Source organism: Myodes glareolus, chromosome 8 (assembly GCF_982192425.1).
Source record: "Myodes glareolus chromosome 8, mMyoGla1.1, whole genome shotgun sequence".
NCBI classification, from domain to species: domain Eukaryota; kingdom Metazoa; phylum Chordata; class Mammalia; order Rodentia; family Cricetidae; genus Myodes; species Myodes glareolus.
Genome location: NC_142033.1, coordinates 35,999,100 through 36,021,049, shown reverse-complemented (window position 1 = coordinate 36,021,049; position 21,950 = coordinate 35,999,100). Strand labels below are relative to the sequence as shown.

General features: G+C 35.4%; 1 protein-coding gene across 4 annotated transcripts in view; it reads right to left on the bottom strand.

Annotated features, from left to right (window-relative positions):
• Positions 1-21,950, bottom strand: part of Cox7b2 (cytochrome c oxidase subunit 7B2) — a 112,165-nt gene that overhangs the window by 20,057 nt on the left and 70,158 nt on the right. The window lies entirely within an intron of this gene.

Sequence of the window (21,950 nt, the reverse complement as noted above, 5' to 3'; positions counted from 1 at the left end):
AAAGTGGAAATTTTTATAAATAAATAAATAAGTAAATTTAAAAAATATATATATACTTGAAAGTTTTAGAAAAATAAGAAGAAACAATGCCCAGAAGAGGTAAATGGCAAGAAATAATCAAATTCAGTGTTAAAAATATAAGAAACAAAAAAATAAAAATAAAAAGAACCAGTGAAATAGAGTTGGTTCTTTGATAAAAAAAAATCAGTAAGACTGACAAATTCACTATATATGTAATGAAAAGATGAAATATCTAAATTAGCAAATTTAGAAATGAAAAAATGCATTGTAAAAGACACTGAGAAAATTCAGAGGATCATAAGGACATACTTTAAAATCTATATTTCACCAATCTGAATAACCTAAAAGAAATGAATGAATTTCATGATATATATGACCTATCAAGGTTAAATCAAGATAAACAATTCAAACAATGTCAAAACCCCTAGTGAAATGTTAAGCATGTTTAAAAACTCTTTAACACAAAAATCTCAGGATCAGATGGATTCAGCGCAGAAATCTACCACATATTTAAAGAAAAACTACTGCAAATAAGTCACAAATTATTCCACATAGTCAAAACTAAAGGAACATTTCCTAATAACTTTTATGAAACCACTACTACTCTGATAACAAAACTGCATTAAAATGTAGCAAACACACACAAACATATACACACATACAACAAAAATTCAAATAAATAAGCAACACTGTAAATGTTCAACAACATTAGCCATCATGAAAATGAAAACTGAAACTACTTTGAAACTTCATCTAACCCAAGAAAGGATGGTCAAGACCAATCAAATGACAGCATCTGCTAAGAAGGATGCTGGAATAGGGGAACATATATGTATATTGGTTGGAGTACAAACTGCTATAGCCCCTGTGAAAATAAATGTGGCATTTCCACCAAAGGATGAAATTGATCTATCTTTGTTATCATTCTTGTATATATTCTCATAGGACTCTGTATCTTACTACAGAGAAACTTAATCATCTATGTTCATTGCTCTACACATAATACCCAGAAATTGGGAAAGGCCTAAATGTTATAAATTTATGAAAATATCATGAATTTACACAATTTAATGTTATTTAGTTGTTAAGAACAATGAAATTATGAAAGTTACAGTTAAATGTATAGGTAGAAACAATTATCCTTAGTGAGATAACCCACATACAAAAAAGGCAAATATTGCGCTTTTTCTTATAGGTAAATGTTAACTTTTATGCTTTAGACATGGGTGTTTCAATATGAACAGAGAGTTAGGTAGGTCTTAAGGTCAAGGTGAATATAATAGAACATAGTATCATAAAGAGATAAAGGGTAAACTGCAATAGCAGGATTAAATGGGGAGGGAGATTAGGAGGTTACAGTAGAGGAGGGAATATGGGGAGGGAAAACTAATCCTAAAGGGTTTTTTAAAAGCTGAATGGAAACCTACTACTGTAGAAATACCCTAAAATATACACATTTATGTAAAGTATGAAAATGGAGTCAGTATATAATGGGGCACACAGTGATCCAACTAGACATCTCATGCCACAAAGTAAGACCTCTACCAGAAATGGACTACAATTTCTTGAATTGTTTTCCAAAGGGCATCCATAAAACACCCCCCCTAAACATCAGAGCAGATTATGGTTATTTGCCATAATCTGATGGTAAGGCCCTATTGATGACCACACAACTTACTTATGTCATCAGACACAGGGAAATTAGACAGGTACCCAACCAGAAGTTTCATTCCTACTGGCAAGCATTCAGAATTCTAGAAGGTACTTTCTATAGAGCAGAGGGAAAATAATAATAAACAATAAAATATGGTGCCACCAAGTCACAAACTCTGCAACCTACAAAAGAAAAAAGATCTACTTGTAAGATAAACTGATACAATAGTGGCATGTATGTTATAGGAGTAACCAACTACTTTCTTATAGGATTTAAGACCCATTCCATGAGATGGTAATCTACACATGACACTACAAAAGTGGCCAAGTAAAGAGAATAAACAGGTCATGGGCCTAGGAGAAAACTTACTACTAATATTCTGCTAAGGAGCATGGCAATAAAATGTCTCCTGATGACATTCTCTCATAGTCACAGAGCAGAGCACCATCAATCATCACCAAACAAGCTAATTAATAAAAAGACCCACAACATGACAATGTACAGAGACTGAGAGACTTTAAAGCAGTCAATCCTACATGAATTATTGTTATCAAATCTTTCCTGTCAAGGATTGAAGATCTACATGAACATGTATTAGGAGCGGAGGGCCGCTATTTGCAGCCCATCCGGCTAGCTTTACCCAAAATAATTACACGGAAACTGTATTCTTTTAAACACTGTTTGGCCCATTAGTTCCAGCCTCTTATTGGCTAACTCTCACATCTTGATTAACCCATTCCTATTAATGTGTGTAGCACCACGAGGTGGTGGCTTACCAGGAAGGATCTTAACCTGCATCCATCTTGGAGAGGAGAGTCATGGAGTCTGCCTCATTGCCTTCTTCCCAGAATTCTGTTCTGTCTACTCCAACCACCTATGTTCTGACCTATCAGGCCAAGTAGTTTCTTTATTAACCAATGAGAGTAATACATAGACAGATGACCCTCCTCCATCATGAACAGTCAGAGGTGGTGGACTTTAAGGAAACAGTTTCCTCCAGACACAAGACTGATACAAATATGAACTCCCAGTAGTTTTGTTAGCATACACAGACTGTCATGACTTCAAACCAGATAAAATACCAGCACTGAAAAGAAGAAATAGACACAGAGGTAACCAAGGGGCTATTTGCAATTGATACTTGCTGAGAATGGAAACGACAGTTGTCTCCAATGGAATGTCTCTGGGTATGTAAACAACACTCAAGTACAGCCCCACTCCAATACCCCATTCTTATTCCCAATTCTGTAAGAGATGACCTCTCTTCACTTTGGCCTCTCCTTACTCTGGCCCAATTCACAGAAGACTAAACATTTTTTTCAGTGGAACATTCTACTTTCCTCCCTCCTGTGAATACCCTCAACAATGGATACTTGTAAACAGACAGATACAGTGAAATACTAGGGCTAACTGATTTCATAAACTAAATGGACCTAACAGATATTTACAAACACACATACATTAAAAAAAAAAAAACCCTTCACAGAAACTCCTGGAACTTTCTCAAAAAATTGCCTGCATAATTGCACACAAATGAAGTCTCAACAGATGTAAGCAACCTAAAATAACACCCTACAACTCTACATCCTATCTGACCATCATGGATTAGAACAGATTAAAGCTGGGTATCAACAATAACAGAAAGCAATAGAAAGCTTGCAAATTCATGGAAACTAAAGAAATCACTACTGAATAAAAAAAAAATGGGTCAAGATAGAAATTATGAAAGAAATCAGACTTTCTAAAATTCAATGAAAATGAATACAGATCATACTCAAACTTATGCAAAACAATGAAGTCCACACACATTCAAGTTTTATATAAGAAAAAAATCACATTGAAGGAGTAGACGGAAAGAAATAATCAAACTCCAGGCTGAAGTCAATAAAATACAAACAAATAAGAACAAAAGCAGAAAAAAATCATACGAACTATAAAATGGAGTTGGTTCTTTGAGAAAATAATTAAGATTGACAAAACTTTAACCAAATTAACTGAAAGATGGAAAGAGGAGATCCAAATTATAAAGATTCAAGATGAAAAGGAGGGCATAACAGCAGACACCAAGAAAATTCAGAGAATCTAAGATACATACATTAAAAAAGCTATACTCCAAAAATATTTAAAAAATCTAAAGAATGGGTTAGTCTCTCAAAAGATACCAAAGTTAAATCAAGATCTAAGAAGCAATTTAGACAAACTTATATAACCTTTATTGAAATAGAAGCAGTTACTTTAAGTCCACCATCAAAAAACAGCCCAGGGCTAGACATTTTAGTTTAAAATGCTACTAGATTTTCAAGGAGAGTTAATGCCAACACTCTGAAAATTTCAAAAAATAGAAACAAAAAGAATATTATCCAGTTTGTTTTATGGGGTCACAGTTATTCTCATAGCTAAACCACTAAAGATCCAGAAAAGAAAGAGAAATATCAACCAATTTCCCATATAAATAAAGATGCATATACTCCAATAAAATATCTGAAAACACATAAAAAGATCATTAAATATAATCAAATAGTCTTCATCCAAAATATTCAGGGACAGAGATGGTAAAATAAAAAAAAAACAATAAATGTAATCCACCATAAAAACAAACTGTAAGACAATAGCTACGTGACCATCTCATTATACGTCTACCAGAAAGGACTTGACAAAATCCAATACTCCATCATGATAAAGGTCCTGGAGAAATTAGGAATACAAAGGGTGTATCTCAAAATAATAAAGGCAGTTTACAGCAACTTCATAGCAAACAGCAAATTAACTGGAGAGAAACTCAAAGCAATTCCACTAAAATTGAGAACAAGACAAGGTTGTCCATTCTTGCTCCGCTATTCAATATAGATAAAGCAATCAAACAACTGGAGGAGAACAAGGGAATACAGTTTGGAAAGGAAGAAGTCAAAATATTTTCATCAGTTACAATAGTTTACATAAGTGACCCTAAAAAATTCCACCAAGGAGCTCCTACAGCTGATGAACACTTTCAGCAAAGTAGCTTAATAAAAACTTAACTCACACAAATCAGTGCCTTTCTATATACAAATGACAAATCAACTGAGAAAGAAATCATGGAAACACTACCTTTCGTAAAATAGCAACAAAAATATAAAATATCTAGGGGTAACTCTGACCAAACAAGTGTAATACCTGTTTGTTAAAAACGTTAAGAAACTAAAAAAAAAAAATTGGTGAAGATATCAGAAGATGGAAAGATCATATATGCTCATGGATAGGTTAAGATTAACATAGTACAAATGACCATCCTACCAAATATAATCTACAGATTCAGTGAAATACCCATTAAAATTCCAACACAATTCTTCACAGATATTGGAAAGACAGTTTCCAGCTTCATATGGAAACACATACACATGAACAAAAACAAAATAAGATAGTTCAAATAACCTTGAATAATAAAAGAACTGCTGGAAGTAACACCATATTTAAACTCAAATTGTACTATAGAGCTATAGTAATAAAAACAGCATGATGCTGGTACAAAAATAGACACATTGATCAATGGAAATGAATTAAAAACAGGATATACATATATATTCACATATCTATCTACCCCTATTTTTTTTTATTTTAAGGGCCCAAAATACTCATTGGAAAAAACACAACTATTTTAACAGATGGTGCTGATCAAATTAGACAACTTCATGAAGAAGAATGAAAATAGGTACATATATATCACCCTCACTAATGGATCAATTGATCCAAATAGATCAAAGACCTCAAAATAAAATCAGATCTAAACACTAAATCTGATAGAAACAGTGAGAAATAGTCTGAACAGAATATTTCTAGCACAGACACTAAGATCAACACTTAACAAATGTGTCCTCATTAAACTGAGAAGTTTCTACACAGCAAAGGACCCCATTATTACAATGAAGTGATGGCCTACAGAATTTGAAAAGATTTTACCAACTCCACATCCAATAAAGGACTAATATACAAATTATATAGAAAACTCAAGAAACAATATCAATAGATCAAATAACCCAGTTAAAAAAATGGACTACAGATCTAACCAGAGAATTCTCAAAATATGAAACATACATGCCTGAGAAACATTTAAAGATCTTGGACTTCCCACAGGGCAGGAAACCCTGACTGCTCTTAGGACTGGAGAGGGAAGAGGAGAGGGAGTGGGGAGAGCAGAAGGGTATTGGGAGGAGGGGAGGAAGTGGAAATTTTTATAAATAAATAAATAAATGAAAAAGAGAAACACTTAAAGAAATGTTCAATAGCCCTAGCCAACAGGGAAAAGAAAATCAAAACTAGTCTGAGGTTTTATCTTACACCTGTCAGGATGACTGAGATAAATAAAACAAACAACAGTTCATGTTGGTGAGGATGGGGAGTAAGGAGAACATTTATTCATGTTGGAGAGAGTACAAACATCTATAGTCACTATGGGAATCAGCGTAGTAGCTCCTCAGGAAGATGGGAATCATTCCACCTCAAGGTGCAACTGTACCACTCTTGGGGATATATACCTAAAGGATGCTTTATCCTACTACAGAGACACTAACTAAACCATGTTCAAGGCTGCCCTACTAATAATACCTGGAAACCAGAAACAACCTAGAGGTCCACCAATGGATGAATGGATAAAGAAAATGTGGTACATTCATACAATAAAATTTAATTATAATGGAGTTAAATCCAGGGCAAGTTGATAGAACTAAAAATATTCATCTTTGGTGAGGTTACCCAGACACAGAAAGACAAGAGTATTTAATCCCTTATATGTAGATGTTAGCTCTTTTAAGTCAAAGACAAACAAGCTACAATCTTTAGAACTAAAAGGTTAGGTACAGAGTAAGGGGCTAGGGGTCAGCGGCAGTTATCGCTAGGAAAGAGAAATAGTATAAATAGCCATCGATGAACTTGAGCAAGGACTGGAATGAGAGAATCAAACAGGTAAGGAGAAGGGAGTGAGAATGAGGGGGGAATACAGGAAGGGACAACTAAAATTAAGGGTCATTTCAGGGGTCATATGAAAACCTAATACAGTAGTATCTTCTAAATTGCATACATATATAAAGACAATAAAAATTAAATCACCAAAAAATGGGGAAGACAGAGCACAGTTATCCATTTCTAATCACCAAATGATGCTTAAGTAACAGGATTTAATCAAGCTGTTGGCCAAAGGGGTCCCATAGAAACTGCCAAACAACCCATGCTGCTGTCCAAATTGATTGTCAGGCCCTACTGCTGAAAATAACACCCACAAAACTCATTGAAAATGGAGAAATTGAGCTGATGCCTTCCTAGAGCCCTTACCACTACTGGATAGTTTCTGGGTACTGGAAGGTACTCTGAACACTATCAAAGGAGAAAAATAAACACCAACCCAGCTACAAACCCACTGACCTAAAATGGCATCCTGCCTGCAAGATATGGTATTTCTATGAAAACACATAAGCTTGTATGACTAACTAACAAATACTTTATTTGATTTATTTACAGCCCACTCCATGAGATGAATCTCATATCTGACCTTGCTTGAGTGACCAAGAACCTGAGACTAGATAGCTCAGGTACCCAGGAGAACACCAAATAGTTCTCCAAAAGGAATGTAGCAATAAAATGACTTGCAATGATATTCTGCTCCATTCATAGATCAGTGCCTTGCTCAGCCATCAAAGAAGCATGCTACTGCAGCAAATAGAAACAAATACAGAAGCTCCCTGCCAGACACTCTATGCAGAGAGCTAGAGACAGTGAATCATCCCGAAATGGCATTGTCTCTATCATAACCCTCCCCTCGGGGCTCAGGGAGAGGCATACAGGAGATGAAGAGTGTAAGAGGCAGAGGGGATAAAGGACACGAAGGAAACAAGAAACACAGCAGGACAGATGCACAGAGAAGGAAGCAACGGTCACAAGGTTTGCATGAACTGCACCAGATTGGGCCATAGAAGTGAAAGGAGAAGTAGACACATTTTCCCACACCTAACCCATAAGAAATCTCCAACTGATAACAACTCACAAATGAAAAATTAATTTTCTCCAAGGGAGTCTCCTAGAGAAAAAAACTCTTCTTCAAAGTAGGCCGCATGTCCAGCAGAAGATGGCCAACAGAAAATAAATTCAATGGCATCTTTGGGGGGTCCTTGTATCATAATGTTATGTCGGGGCTTTTTAAATTTAATTTTTTAAAACATTTAAAATGTAGGCTTTTATTCTTGCCTTATAGGTTTGTATATATATATATATATATATGCATATAGAATCCACTTTTTTGTTTGTATGGGATGCTTGAGTGTGCAAATGAGTGGGTCTGGCATCTAAATCTGCTTCTTTTTTCTTTTCTTCGACTCCTCGGTCGTTCTCCCTTCTGGATTATTTGTTCCAGCTTACTATATTTTATTTCATTACTGTCTCTTAAATGCCTGTTGTTTTCTCAGAAGAGAAAGAAAACAGGGATTCTGGATATGAGGGAAAGTAGAGAGAAACTGGAAAGAGTAGAGGAATGGGAAATCAGAATCAAGATATAGTACATGACATTGTTTTTTTTGTTGTTGAAATAGATTTTTTTTTCTCATATACTACATCCTGACAATAGTTTCCCCTCTTTCCTCTCCTCCCTCCCCCACCAATGTTTTCTCTATCCCAGATCCACTCCCCCTCCATTTTGTCTTCAGAAAAGATTAGGTCTCCAAGAGAGAACAGCTAACCAAAACAAAATAAGATGCAATAAGACAAGGCAAAAGCCCTCATAGGGAGGCTGGATTAGGCAACCCAATAGGAGGAAAGGAGTCTCAAGATCAGGCAAGAGTCAGAGACACCCACACTCCCACTGTTTGGAATTCAACAAAACCACCAAGCCAACAACTATATATAACATATACATGGAAGACCTGGTGAAAACACATGCAGGTCCCATGCTTGCCACTTCAGGATCTGTGAGCCTAGGTGAGCCCTGCTTAGCTGATTTGTTGGGCCATGTTCTCCTAGTGTCCTCCATCCCCTCTGACTCCTATAATCTTTCCTGCTCCTCTTCTGCCAGGTTTCCCATCTCAGAGGGGAGGGACCCAATGAAGACCTCAAAATTAGACTCTGCATACTGTCTGGCTGTGGGTCTCTGCACCTGCTCCCATTTGCTGCAGAAGGAAGATTCTCTGATGATGACTGGGCAAGGCACAGATCTACGTGTAAAGCAGAATATGACTAGGAACCATGTCACTGATTTTGTGATCTCTGAACTACTTCGTCTCCAGTTCCTGGCCAGCCAGGCAGTATAGGTCATGGGCTCCCTCTTGTGGTGTGGACCTCAAGATAAACCAAACATTGATTTGGCCACTCCCACAAATTTCATGTCACCATTGCCCCAGAACATTTTGCATGGTGGGGTGAGGAGGGGTAAAACAAACCCTGGCAAAACTCAATTGTATCAGCAAAATTTACCATCATGCTTTTCTCAAACTGATCCTCAATGATATCCCTTTAGATCAGTATTACTTCTGTCCATACAGTTTGAACAATTTAAAAGAACTATTCTTGACACCTTAATTCCTTTATATCGTCAATTACACTATGAGAATATTTTAATTCAGCATCTTTACTAAACCTCAGATCTGCTCAATTTTCAGTATCTGTTGCTATGACAGACCAAATCCTCTTTATTGACTCTCCTTGATCACCCCATAATATTACTCTTCAACTACTGGTAGCAAAATGATCTCTTGAAGTAACATTGCACCATAATGTAGAATACTCCCAGTTACACTGTTTGGTGATTCACAAGTTTTCATGTAAACAGTGTAGCACGCAGATGAATAAATCTATTTATCAGAATTAGGATTGGCTATAACTGCAACTGCAAGTTAATTATACAAGTTCTAAGCAGAAGGCTCAAAATATATTTGTCCTGAGGTAGAAACTTAACAACAGCCTAGTGTGAGTAGGCCATCTTGAGCTAGTGAGTTGCTGCTAGCAGACAAAACAGGAAATTTCAGCAACGCAAAAACTTGCAGACCTCACGTGGTATTTCCATTTCACGTATAGCAAAAGGCTTTATTATAATCATCTAGTCAATAAACATTTCTAGGAACACTGTTCTGTTAAAAGTGGAGTAGTTGTTATTAAACCAGGCTTCACTGAACATTTACCCATGGCAACTAAATCTATGTCATACAACTGCTTTCTAATGTTCTACTGAGAGGTCTGGAAAGGAAAGTCAGTAAGTAGTGCATGGTGGTGATGGCCTCTGTTGAGAAACTTTAAACAATCTTTAATAGGAACTAACAATTCTAAAAACTATAACTGAGATAAAAATGACAAAGAATAGTTTAATGGACAATTAGTTGAAGCTAAAGAAAAAATAAGTGAATGAGAAAGTAAGTTTGAGGAAATTAGAATTCAACAAAGAAAAAAATATTTAAAAGGCCATCGATGTACACAAATGCCTAGACGGGAACTCATGTACATTAGTGACTTTGCATGAATGCAAATTACAGAAAAGTAATGACTTCCAAATTAGTTTCTTGAGGACTTCTTCCTTCCCTCTCCTCCCCAACCCCCTCTCTCTTTGCCTATATAAACCTTATGACTTTTTAACTGTTTGGTCACTTGAGCGCTCTGCAAATGAAACCCAAGAAAACTTGCAAGGCAGGTGAGTTATTTAAACAGTAAACTAAATGCTCTTTTTTGCAGTGCCTCAGCTCTTCCTTCATCAGAGCATTTTTAAAAGAGTGGAAAACCCTTTTAAAACATCCCTATGCCTGTAAAAGCCAAGTCTCCTTGAAAAATAATCCCCGTTTTCTCTGTACAACCTCCTTGTCAGAAAAACCAATAGCAGGGGTCCACATAAATGTAGCATTTCAAGTGCAATAGAGATTCCTGCTGTTTCTTGCAGCCAAGGTATCCATTAAAGAGCTGGCACAGCTTTCCAGAGCACATTAGAAACGGCCATTACTAAATACACAGTCTCTTCTTCCTTCTTCATACAGATAATACTGCTTTAATTGACATGTTGCAGCAGTCTCCCCTGATGAGCAAATACAACATGGATTTTTAGGCTGAAAGTGCATTTTCCAGGTTATTAGTTCCTTTTACTATTTTATGCCTAAAGTGGGAGAGTTTGGACTCAATACCCCAAGCTGTCTGGAACTCAAAGGTTCACTGCTTTGCTCTAGGGAAATACGGATCTCAGCTGGCCAACATGATGAATTGCTTTTTGTTATGCCCTTCTCAGACCTTTCAAAGTACTGCAGATTAAAATCAAGAGAGCCCAGGAGAAATCAGAAATTCCAACAACCGGTCAGAAGTTGTTGAACCGAGTGAAGTAAAAAAAGACATGAAAGCTCCACTACTCATTAAGTTGCCTCACTAATTTCTATCACAGTCCCCCTCTGTGTAACGTACTGTCTTTTTAAATTTAATCATGTAGTGAGAGTACAAATAAACATACGATGGTACTATCCTGAGTGCAAGACCTAGAAAATTCTATTCAAAGTTGTGTAATTTAAATAACTACTTGACTTAGAAGAGAGTAGAATCTTTTATTTCCTTATTTTCATCATATACATACAATATCAGTATTACCTATTTTAATTTGAAAACAAATGGCTCATGAAAGACTTAATGAGAACAAGTAAAGGTAATAATAGGATGTAGTGTCCAGTGGAGAGAAGTGGGATTCTTATCTATCTCATATCATAAACTATACTCTAATTGATAAGGCTTATCCTATTTTCTTTTTAATAACTAATTTAATGAGAATAAAGACTTTTCCTCAGGATTGTCCAGTAGTCAATGCATATATGTTGAGAGAATAAATGAAACAGTTAAGTCAAACATGGTCGAGGTCAGATTGACTGTACTTTGGTGAAAATTATTTGGGACTATGAAATTAAATGAAAAATTATATGAAGACTGTGCCAGTGACTATGAACTTAATGTGAGGAAATGAAGGTTGCAATGGATGGTTCAAAATTCAAAGTCACACAGGAAACCGTAATTCACCTCTGGTAGCCCTAGCACAAAACAAAACAGTAGTCATGAATATAGGAAAGAGATCTTTACAGAAGAAGGGAGACCAACAAAGCTTGGTAGAAATAGCAGAAGTCAGAATAGCAAGCACAATGTATTATGTACAGATATGAAGTTGTCATAGGAAAAAATAATAAATTGCAAAACATATAAGCCAATAACTCTGATGAACATAGATGGAAATATCTTTCTCAAAATACTAGCAACTTAATTCACCAGCATGTTAAAAGGTTTATACACCATGATTAGCTTGCCACTTAAATGCAAATATGACTTAGCATATGCAAATCAATTTTCTATAATGCATCACACTAAAAGTGAAAGTTTAGAATCCTGTGGTAATCTTAGTAAATACTGAAAAACTATTTGACAAAATTCAATGTCCTGTTGCAATAACACTTTTTGATGAAATCAAGCATGAGAGGACTGTTGCTGGTCAACAAGATAAAGATCATGTAAGAGTAAATCCACGGGTAACCATTCACTGATAAAGAGTTATAAGCCTTTACTATGAACAGGAAGGAGTGGAAAACAATTCTGATCACATACTGAATTTAGTACTGAAAGTTGTGGCCAGAAGAATTAGGCATGATAAAAAAATTAAACACATACTAAACAAAACGAAGAGATAAACCTTTTGGTTTGAGGATGACACGATTTTAAATTTAGAAAGCCCTGTAGACTCTATCCAAAAATCTGTGGAATGAAAAAACTCAGCAGAGTGACAAAATATAAAAAATACATATATAAAGAACAATCAGCTGTTTCTACCTATTTAAAAATGAACTTCCAAGAAAATTAAATAGAGCATCATATTTTAAAGTATCAATAAAACCCACATAGGAATACACTTATCCATGTAGGTGAAAGATCTGCATAATATCAATAAGACATCAACAAAAGGTAGCTGTGAGAACAAGCATATATGGGTAATATGGAAATATCTCGTGTTTATAAAGATACATGCTGTATACTGAGAAGTAACAAACAGACCCAGTGCTAAGATTCAAAATGTGTGATGTACAGCAACACAAAGTAGTAATAGGATTTACACAGAACTAAAAAAGACCCAGGATTTTCACATCAATTTTGAGTAACTGAAGTTGGAGTCACTCTTCCACCTGATGTTAAGTATACCATAAAAATTTAGGGATTGAAACAGCATGGCATTGACATAAAACAGACCTACAGGCTAGGAGAACACAAAAGAGAATCTATAAATTTGTAGAAAAATATCTTTAACAAAAAAAAATGAGAAACAGTAAGCTGGGCATGAGGGGATGAACCTTTAATCTTAGCACTTAGACCAAGACTGGAAGATCTTATCACACTCGAGAACACACTGGCCTATCTATATACCTCCTGGCAAGCACACAGAGACCTTGCCTTCAATAAAATGTCCAAAGCACAAAGTAAAAAAAAAAAAAAATGAAGAATAGGTTATTATCCACAATAAATTATGTTGGGAAAATTGATTATCTTACACAGAATAATGACATTTGGGCTTTTCCTTAATTGATATACAAAATCAACTTAAAATGGATTAAAGACTTAAATGTAAAACTTGAAACTATAAAAATCGAGAAAATAACTAGGATAACACTTTTAACATTAGTCTGAACAATGATATTTTATACATTACCTTAAATGCATAGATAAAAAGTAAAAGAAAAACAGAAGTAAACAAAATATAGATAAAAGAGACTGCAAAAAATGAGAAACCACCTTATAACAAAAAGAAAATTAATTATATGGACAAGTTAATGACAAGAGAAAATATCTTCAAACTATGTATGATGTGTGTGTGTATGTGTGTAAGGATCTGCTACAATGTCAACAATAATTAATAATAATAGTGATAGTAAACAATTCCAACTACCAAGTTAAAGATGAGAAAAGACCTGAAAAGTCATGTCTTCTAAAGACATCAAATAAATAGCTACATTATGATGTGGGAGCTTATGTATGCTGTGAATATGTTTCATTGCCATTGGTCAATAAAGAGACCCCTTTTGGTCAATGGCTTAACAGAGTAAGGCCAAGCAGAAAGAAACATATAGAGAGAGTAGGTAGAGACAGAAAGAAGCAATATAGCCACCTGCAGAAGACAGACACACCAGAACTTTGCCAGTAAGCCATAGTCACATGGCGATATACAGATTAACAGAAATGGGACAATTTAAGATATAAAAGTTAGCTATTGGCCAAACATTATTATAATAAATACATATTTCTTTGATTATTCTGGGAAACATACAAGCAGCCTCCCCCTACAATATTAAATCAGTTTTTTTGTTTGTTTTTGTTTTTGTTTTTTTACTGTGACAAAACACTTGAGAAAATCAACTTTACAAAGGAAGAAAGGCTTATTGGTATTAAGTAACCTGTTTCAGGGCTTAGGCCATGACCAACTGGCTCCATTCTTTTTGGGCCTACAGTAAGATGAAACAAATAAAGGGGAATCTGTAGTATAACAAAACGACTCATTTATGGTGCATGGAAGAACAGAAAATCAAATGAAGGGCTTGGTTCCCTAACTCCCATTTAAGTCAAGCCCTAATAACTTAGCTCTCTGTAAGAACTCATCTCCTTAAACATGTTCTTATATCTCCAAACAGCATTACAAGCTGAAAGCCAAGCATACACGGAAAATCCTTTGTATAATCTGCAGATCTACATAATAAAGGTCCAAAAATTTGTAGGAGGATGCTGTTTGTTCATCCTGGTCACCCAGAAACTATATTAATTAAAACACTGTTTAGCCCATTAGCTCTAGCTTCATATTGGCTAGCTCTTATATTAATTTGACCCATTTCTAGTAATCTGTATATCGCTATGTGGCAGTGGCTTACTGGCAAAGATTTGGTGTGTCTGACTAGGGTGGCTCCATGGCATCTCTCTGACTCTGCCTTTTTCTTCCCAGCATTCTGTTTAGCTTTCCCCGCCTACCTAAGTTCTGCCCTATCAACAGGCTACTTGCGACTTCAGCTTCTTTATCCATTAATGATAATGACAGCACACAGAGGGGACTACCACATCAAAAATTATATTTTGAAAATGCTCAAAAGCAACAAACTTCAGAGGAAATGTAAGTCAAAATCACAGCGAGATATAACCACATTCCCATTAGAATGGTTATTATCAAAAGGACACATTTGCATACTGTTGGTAGAAATGTAAACTGGTATAAGAAACATGAGAGTTTCTGAAATCATTAAAAACAGCAAAACAAAAAATCATATGAGACAGCAACTGCACCTCAGCATGGGTATAAAGTAAAATGAGTAACTTGAAGATATATATGTAATCAAACTGCAGCAATTTTTACAATGTCCAGAGAGTAATTAACTTATATGTTTTCAAATTAATACATAAGGTATTAAAATAGAGAGTATGCCCACATACAAACACATACACATACTACTAACACTACCACCAAAATAATGTATGTTTCAGTCATAAAACAAAGAAAATTTGTAACACAAAACTGAAGGATACTCTGGTAAGCTCAAAAAGCCAAACACAGGACAAATGTTACAAGTTTTATAATCTTTCATAAATATAATATTCAAAATTATGAAAGCTGTAGAAGCAGAGAGTGTAGCAGTATTTTCCCAGAGTCCTGTTGTGAGGAAAGGGATGACGGCTTAAAAACTATTAATTTTAGTCAAGAAGGCTAAGTTCCAGAGTGCATATATACAGCATAAGAACCAAGGAATAGCACTATATTATATACAAAAATTTCTAATTACAGACCTTAAATTTAGCCATCACATACAAATGAGAATAGTAAAGACTCTTAAGAATATGCTAATTATCTTGATGATGTCAATTAGTTTATGATGTCTCTATGTACATGTATATATCAAAACATGATACAGACTTTACGTATAAGTAATTTACATTTGTTAGTTATATTTCAATGCAGGTGTGATTCAGGATTTCTTCCTGTATGCTATGAATATGTTTTGTTACCATTGGTTAATAAAGAAGCTGCTTTGGCCTATGGCAGTGTGTAACCAATGAATGTTCATTCGTTTCCCGGCCGATCAGCTCCAAATTATCACACAGAAACTATATTAATTACAATACTACTTGGCCTATTAGCTCAGGCTTCTTATTGACTAACTCTTATATCTTAAATTAACCCATTTCTATTAATCTGTGTATTGGCATGAGGCTGTGGCTTTCTGGTAAGGATCCAGCAGGCATCTTTCTCCTTTGGCAGCTACATGGCATCTCTCTGACTCTGCCTCCTCTCTTTATATATCTTTTCCAGCCTGGCTATATTCTGCCCTGCTATAGGCTGAAGCAGCTTCTGTATTCCAATGGTAGTAAAACATATTCATAGCATACAGAGGGGAATCCCACATCAGCAAAGCAAAATATAGATAGGAGGGAAAACTAAACTGTATGCAGGGAGAAAAAAGGCAGAGTCAGGTAGACACTATGTAACTTCCAAAGGAGAAAGATGTCAGAGCATTGCCAATAGGCCACAGCCTTGTGACGATACATAGATTGATAGAAATGGGTTAATTTGGGATGTAAGAGCTAGCAAGAAATATGCCTGAGCCACTAGCCCGTATTGTAATTAATTTAGTTTCTTTGTGATTACTTGGGTCTGGGTGGCTGGGAAATGAAAGCACAGTCTCTATTTACACAGGCGAGAAGAATAAAAAAACTAGATGGGGCACCGAACAGAACAATGATTTCTAGATTGCTCTAGGTGTCTTCAGGGTTGTTCAAGGTGATCAAACAACCCTCTGCAAACCCAGTGTTAAGTCACAGAACAGTCTACTACTAGTTTCTCTGCCAGTTAGTATTGAAAATACCCATGTCCTGTAGGAAACATTTGCAAATCAAATTATAGACTAAATACAGTGAGTTTATGTGAGTTTTTAATGTTGCTGTTGTTATTGTTGCTGCTGCTGCTGTGTTTTAAGTTTAGAACATATAATGCAGTCTTAAATGTCAGGAAATAAAGTCACGTAATTACTTCAGTTTCAGACATTGTAGGTACTACAGGATAATGCTTTAACATAAATAGCAAGTGTAAATGTTTTTCTAGTCACAATCTTTAACACTATTTGAAATAAAAGTAAAAATATCACCTCTAGTATATTATAAAATTCATATATCTGAAGAAGTAGTCACACCCTGCAAACAGAATCATCTCTCTGCAGTTCAAGCTTCCAGTAAAAAATGCACAGCATCATTATGTCTCAGGATGACTCTAAGACTTTCCCAGTGGAAAAGAGCATGCCTAGATTTTATTACTTTACATGTCCCTGAAGTATACTGCTCACTGCTTTTATTAGCATAGTGTTTTACCATTTGATGATAAATATGCTGTTTAGATTCTTGAATATAAGTGGGTCATGCTGCAATGAGCAAACCCCAGCATGATATTATAGATGTAGGATGTGAAACTTCTGTGGTTTTTTGTTTTGTTTTATTTTTAAAAATCAATATTTTCTCATTTTACATACCAATCCCAGTTTCCTCTCCTTCCCTTCCTCCTGTTCCCCCACTTTTCACCATTGATTTACCTAAAATTTTCATGATTTCATTTTCTCTTATGGCTGAATAGTATCCCATTATATGTGTCACGTTTACATTATCCATCCACTGAAGGACACTTAGGTTGTTTCCATTTCCTGACTATTGTAAATAAAACAACTAAAAACATTACAGAGAAATTACTTGTGGGTTAGGATAGCATACTCTTTGGGCATATGACAAAGAGTGGTATAGCTGGGTCATATGCAGGATTTATTTTTAGTTTTTGATTTTTCTCCAATACTGGTTTCCAGAGGAGCTAAAAAATTTACATTTCAACCAACAGTGAATGATGGCCAAAATAAAAGGAGTACAAATGTTTGAACAGTTTCAAAAAATAAATGGTACTACATAGGAGGGAAGAAAGGGAGGGGTGGGTGAAGGAAAAAGATAAGGAGGAAGAAGAAAAAGGATGGGAAGTAGAGAGAATGAATATGACTGGTCAGTAGAGAAAAATAATACCATATATATTCTTTCTGATTTGGAACTATCCAATAGGAAAAAAAACCAGAAAATTACAGTATGAGGTCACTAACTTCACAAAAGATAGAGAAATCTTGGGATCAAATGGAGGTATTAGTCTCCTAGAGGAAAAGGGACTAGACCCAGTTTTTCTAAGAAATGCATAAGATTTTACAACTGAAAAGCAGAGCACTATGGTAGAGCCACACATTACAAGGTGCAAATAGCCATGTGACTTCAGGTATATATCAGATTTCTTGATGTCATCATTTCTTCCTTAACAGATGGACATGCATGACACTGGAATTTACAAGTAAAGGTTAGAAAGGAATATTAAATAATGTATCTACTTTTGCCCCACAGATATGTGAGTTCTATTTCCATTTCTTCCCCTGTACTTATTTTTTATCTGCCATATAATAAAAATTCAGCAAATGTGGACTAGGAGACGGTTTAGCAGCTAAGAGCACTGGTTGTTCTTCAGATCCAGGTTGGTACCCACTGCCAACCTAGAGATTCGCAATCATCTGAAACTCTAATTCCAGAGGAATCCAGTGGCCTCTGTTTCCTGCAAGGTCCAGGTACACATGTGTTGCAACAGACACTTAGGCAGGCAAAACACATATACATATAAAATAAAAAATAATAAAATTCAAAACAAATAAATTATTAATTGTGATCTTTTACTACAAACACCAGTTAATCTTAACACAACTTTCATTTTGGTATAAGATAATCTCCTCCTCGACAAAGACAAAGGGGGTTTCTCTGTAACTAGGATTGGTAGAGAAGGGAGGCGCATAGAAAACAAACAATATTAAAGTTAAATTTTATAACAAAAAATGACAGAATTTTTCCTGAAGACTATGTGACCACAACGGTAGCATCTCACAGCAACATCTCTGCTCACATTTCTCCTAGATGGAGAAATGCTACACAAATCTCACTACAGTCACTGATTTGCCTTAATCAAAATATAGTAATAATATGCATTGTAAAAAATCAGTTTATCTTGCAAATTTTTATGTTATCAGTATTTTCTCCCAGAAATGCTGCAATTATACATAAATTTATGCACATTTTCAGTTTCATTATTTTTTACAACCATCCAACCAAGATGGTCATAGACCAAGTAAAATAAACACTGTATATCAAATTCAACTATGAATGACCTACTTAAATAGTTTCTCCATGTTATTCAAATTAAAAAAATAAGTATTTGATGCTAATGCATCAGATGAAGCATATAGAAGCAGCAGACATTTTTAAATATAGCTTATGCCTTGCATATTTAATCACATCGGCTGATGATCCACTGAATAATTTGATATATCAATTAGTGCTATCAGCATTAAAGTATCTGCTAGTATTTTTAGCATTTGTTATTGCAGCTAATAGAATAACCAACGAGGCAAGATCTTCACCTTAGGAATTCAGTGGAGATCTCTTGTCAAAAGACAGCCTTCTATACTGTAAGCACTATTCAGATACAATAAGGAAGCTTTCGGAATTCCTTGACAGCACAATTTCTTTATCCCTTCAACCAGATACTTAAATGATTTCCTTATCCTGGATACTGCAGAGAATGCTGTGATGAATCAAGGGGTGGGGGGATACTTTTAGTAAGGTGTTGATTTCATTTCCCATGAGTAAATGGGCAGAAAAGAAATTGCTGGATCATATGGAAACTCTATTTTTAAATTCTCTAGGTAACTCCATGCTATTTTCTACAAACGTTGTGCTCAACTACAGTTTGCCATCGATATACCAGAGTTCCCTTTCTCCATATTCCCACAAACACTCTTCCTTTTGATAATAGAAATTTCAAGAGAAAAGAGGTATGAAATGTAAATACACTCAAATACACAGAAGGAACGAGCAGAGGGCAGGTCAGTTATCACAGGATGGAGTGAGAGGGCGATTGTTACAGCTTCACAGACGTCAATGTCTCATTCTGTTAAGGAAGGGGCGGAAGGAATGATGAATTTCTTGGCATCACTGAAGAATGTTGTTCAATAGCACTAGCTGCATTCATTTAGAGATTATGACAAATAGTGCTTCAGACTTCATTTGTACACTTGAAGACATTAACTATAACTCAATGCTACATAAGGACATCTATTATATGCCTTATCTATAAGTATCTTTCTAGCCTCAGCAAAAATTCGTGGCTTGTGGTGAGCACTTAGTATAGGCTGAAATTAATTAGAAGGTAAAAGTGCAATATAAGTACTGAAAACAAAAACTTACCTATACAATGTGTGTAGCCTGTGGGATGCAGGAGGATTTTACTAGGGAGAAAACACTTGAGATGGGAATACAAAAGGTAGTCTGACAGGACCTTGATATACATACATCTCATCACCTGCTAGCCTGACCTAGGAACTCTAGGCTGAATGGAGATGGACTCACCCTACATGATCCTTTCCATGTTTATGACTATTTCCTTTAGTCAATGTAAAATTTCACAGCTTTTACTTAGCCAGTTGCTGACCCCATGACATCCCACCATTTAAAGTGTGTGTTTCTCCCTCATTCACTTTCTTTCAGGTCACTGTTTCCCATCCCCTTTGGAGATAATGGCCTCTTTTAGTATAATTGCTGTGTACACACACACACACACACACACACTACATACACAAACACACATATAAACAACTCCAGGAATATTGGAAAATACTTTTCCCAAGGGATCAGTCCCCTTTTCAGCCCTGAAATCAATATGCATATAATGCTATATGTGTGTGTGTGTGTGTGTGTGTGTGTGTGTATGTAATATTAAGTGGATTGAGCAGGCTGTATTTATATAATTTATAAATACAAATGACCATATATTTTCTTTATATATTATATACATTATATATAAAACATTTTCTTCTAAAATATTACAAAAACAAGTATAATTAAAACAAATGTAATGATAAACTAACATCATTTTCAGTTTAAAAGTGCTATAAAAAGCAGTACTAATTCATGAATAACAATATTATTTCTAACTTGATGCAACCAGGTCATCAATGTTCCATAGAACAAATTTACTTAGACTCAGGAAAACAGCAAAACTTACATGTGTCGACTACCATTTCAAAAAGCACTATGCTGACATAGCTGAAGGTTCCCCCAAATACCTGCTTGCTCTATTTCCCAATATAGCTAAGTTATCACTGGTATGTCCAAACTTAGTATTTCTTTTGGATCCCTCACACACTGATGCCAGTTCTTTCACAGTATAACAAAATGAAGCTGAAGATGTAATAGGAAAACTTTACAGGACTTCATTTCAAGGTCTGTGAATCCAGTCAGCACTTAAACACTGGGAACTTTATCAGCTCATGTATGGATTTTCAGTGCTATTTTCTTTTCGCATTTTCAGTGGATTCTCTGACTACTCAACTGCCTGTAATTCCAACAAATGAAACCAAAATACAGGTTCTCTTGAACTTTCAAGAGAAACAACCAAACATACTTTGAAATCTGACAACAGGACAGGCCAATCCTGGGCATCCCAGCTCCTATGCTATTGAAGAACTAAAAAGGCCATTGCAAAAAGAAAGGAAGAAAGAAGAGAAGAGAAGAGAAGAGAAGAGAAGAGAAGAGAAGAGAAGAGAAAGAAGGAAGGAAGGAAGGAAGGAAGGAAGGAAGGAAGGAAGGAAGGAAGGAAGGAAGGAAGGAAAGAAAGAAATCCACATCAAAAGCCACATGTTAAGAAACTCCTGTGCACTAATGTTGAAGATAATTTTTTTAGTGAAAAGTTCTTTTTTGAATTTTGAAATTCACTGACCTATGACTGCTAATTACCACAGAAACCCAAAATTTCTGATATATCATTTCTATTTGTAAAATTAGCAATGACCTGAATCACTGGCAGAAAAATCAAATTAGAAGAAACAAGATTATATATTTTAACTAATCCAAATGGGAGGGGGAATGGATTTTTTATATAAATAAAAAACTGAAGTTTCATTTTTTTTATTTTCTATTTTTAAAACAATCTTTTTTTAATTTTATATACCAATTCCAGTTCCCTCTCTCTCTTCTCCTCTTTTATCCACTTACCTTCTCCCTACCCCACCCCACTTCTATCCACTCTTCAGAGCTGGTAAGGCCTCCCATGGGGAGTCAACAACATCTATCATAACAGCTGGGGCAGGACCAAGGCCCTCCCCACTGTATCTAGACTGAGCAAGGTATCCTTCCATGGAGAAAAGGCTTCAGAAAGCTAGTCATGCACTAGGGA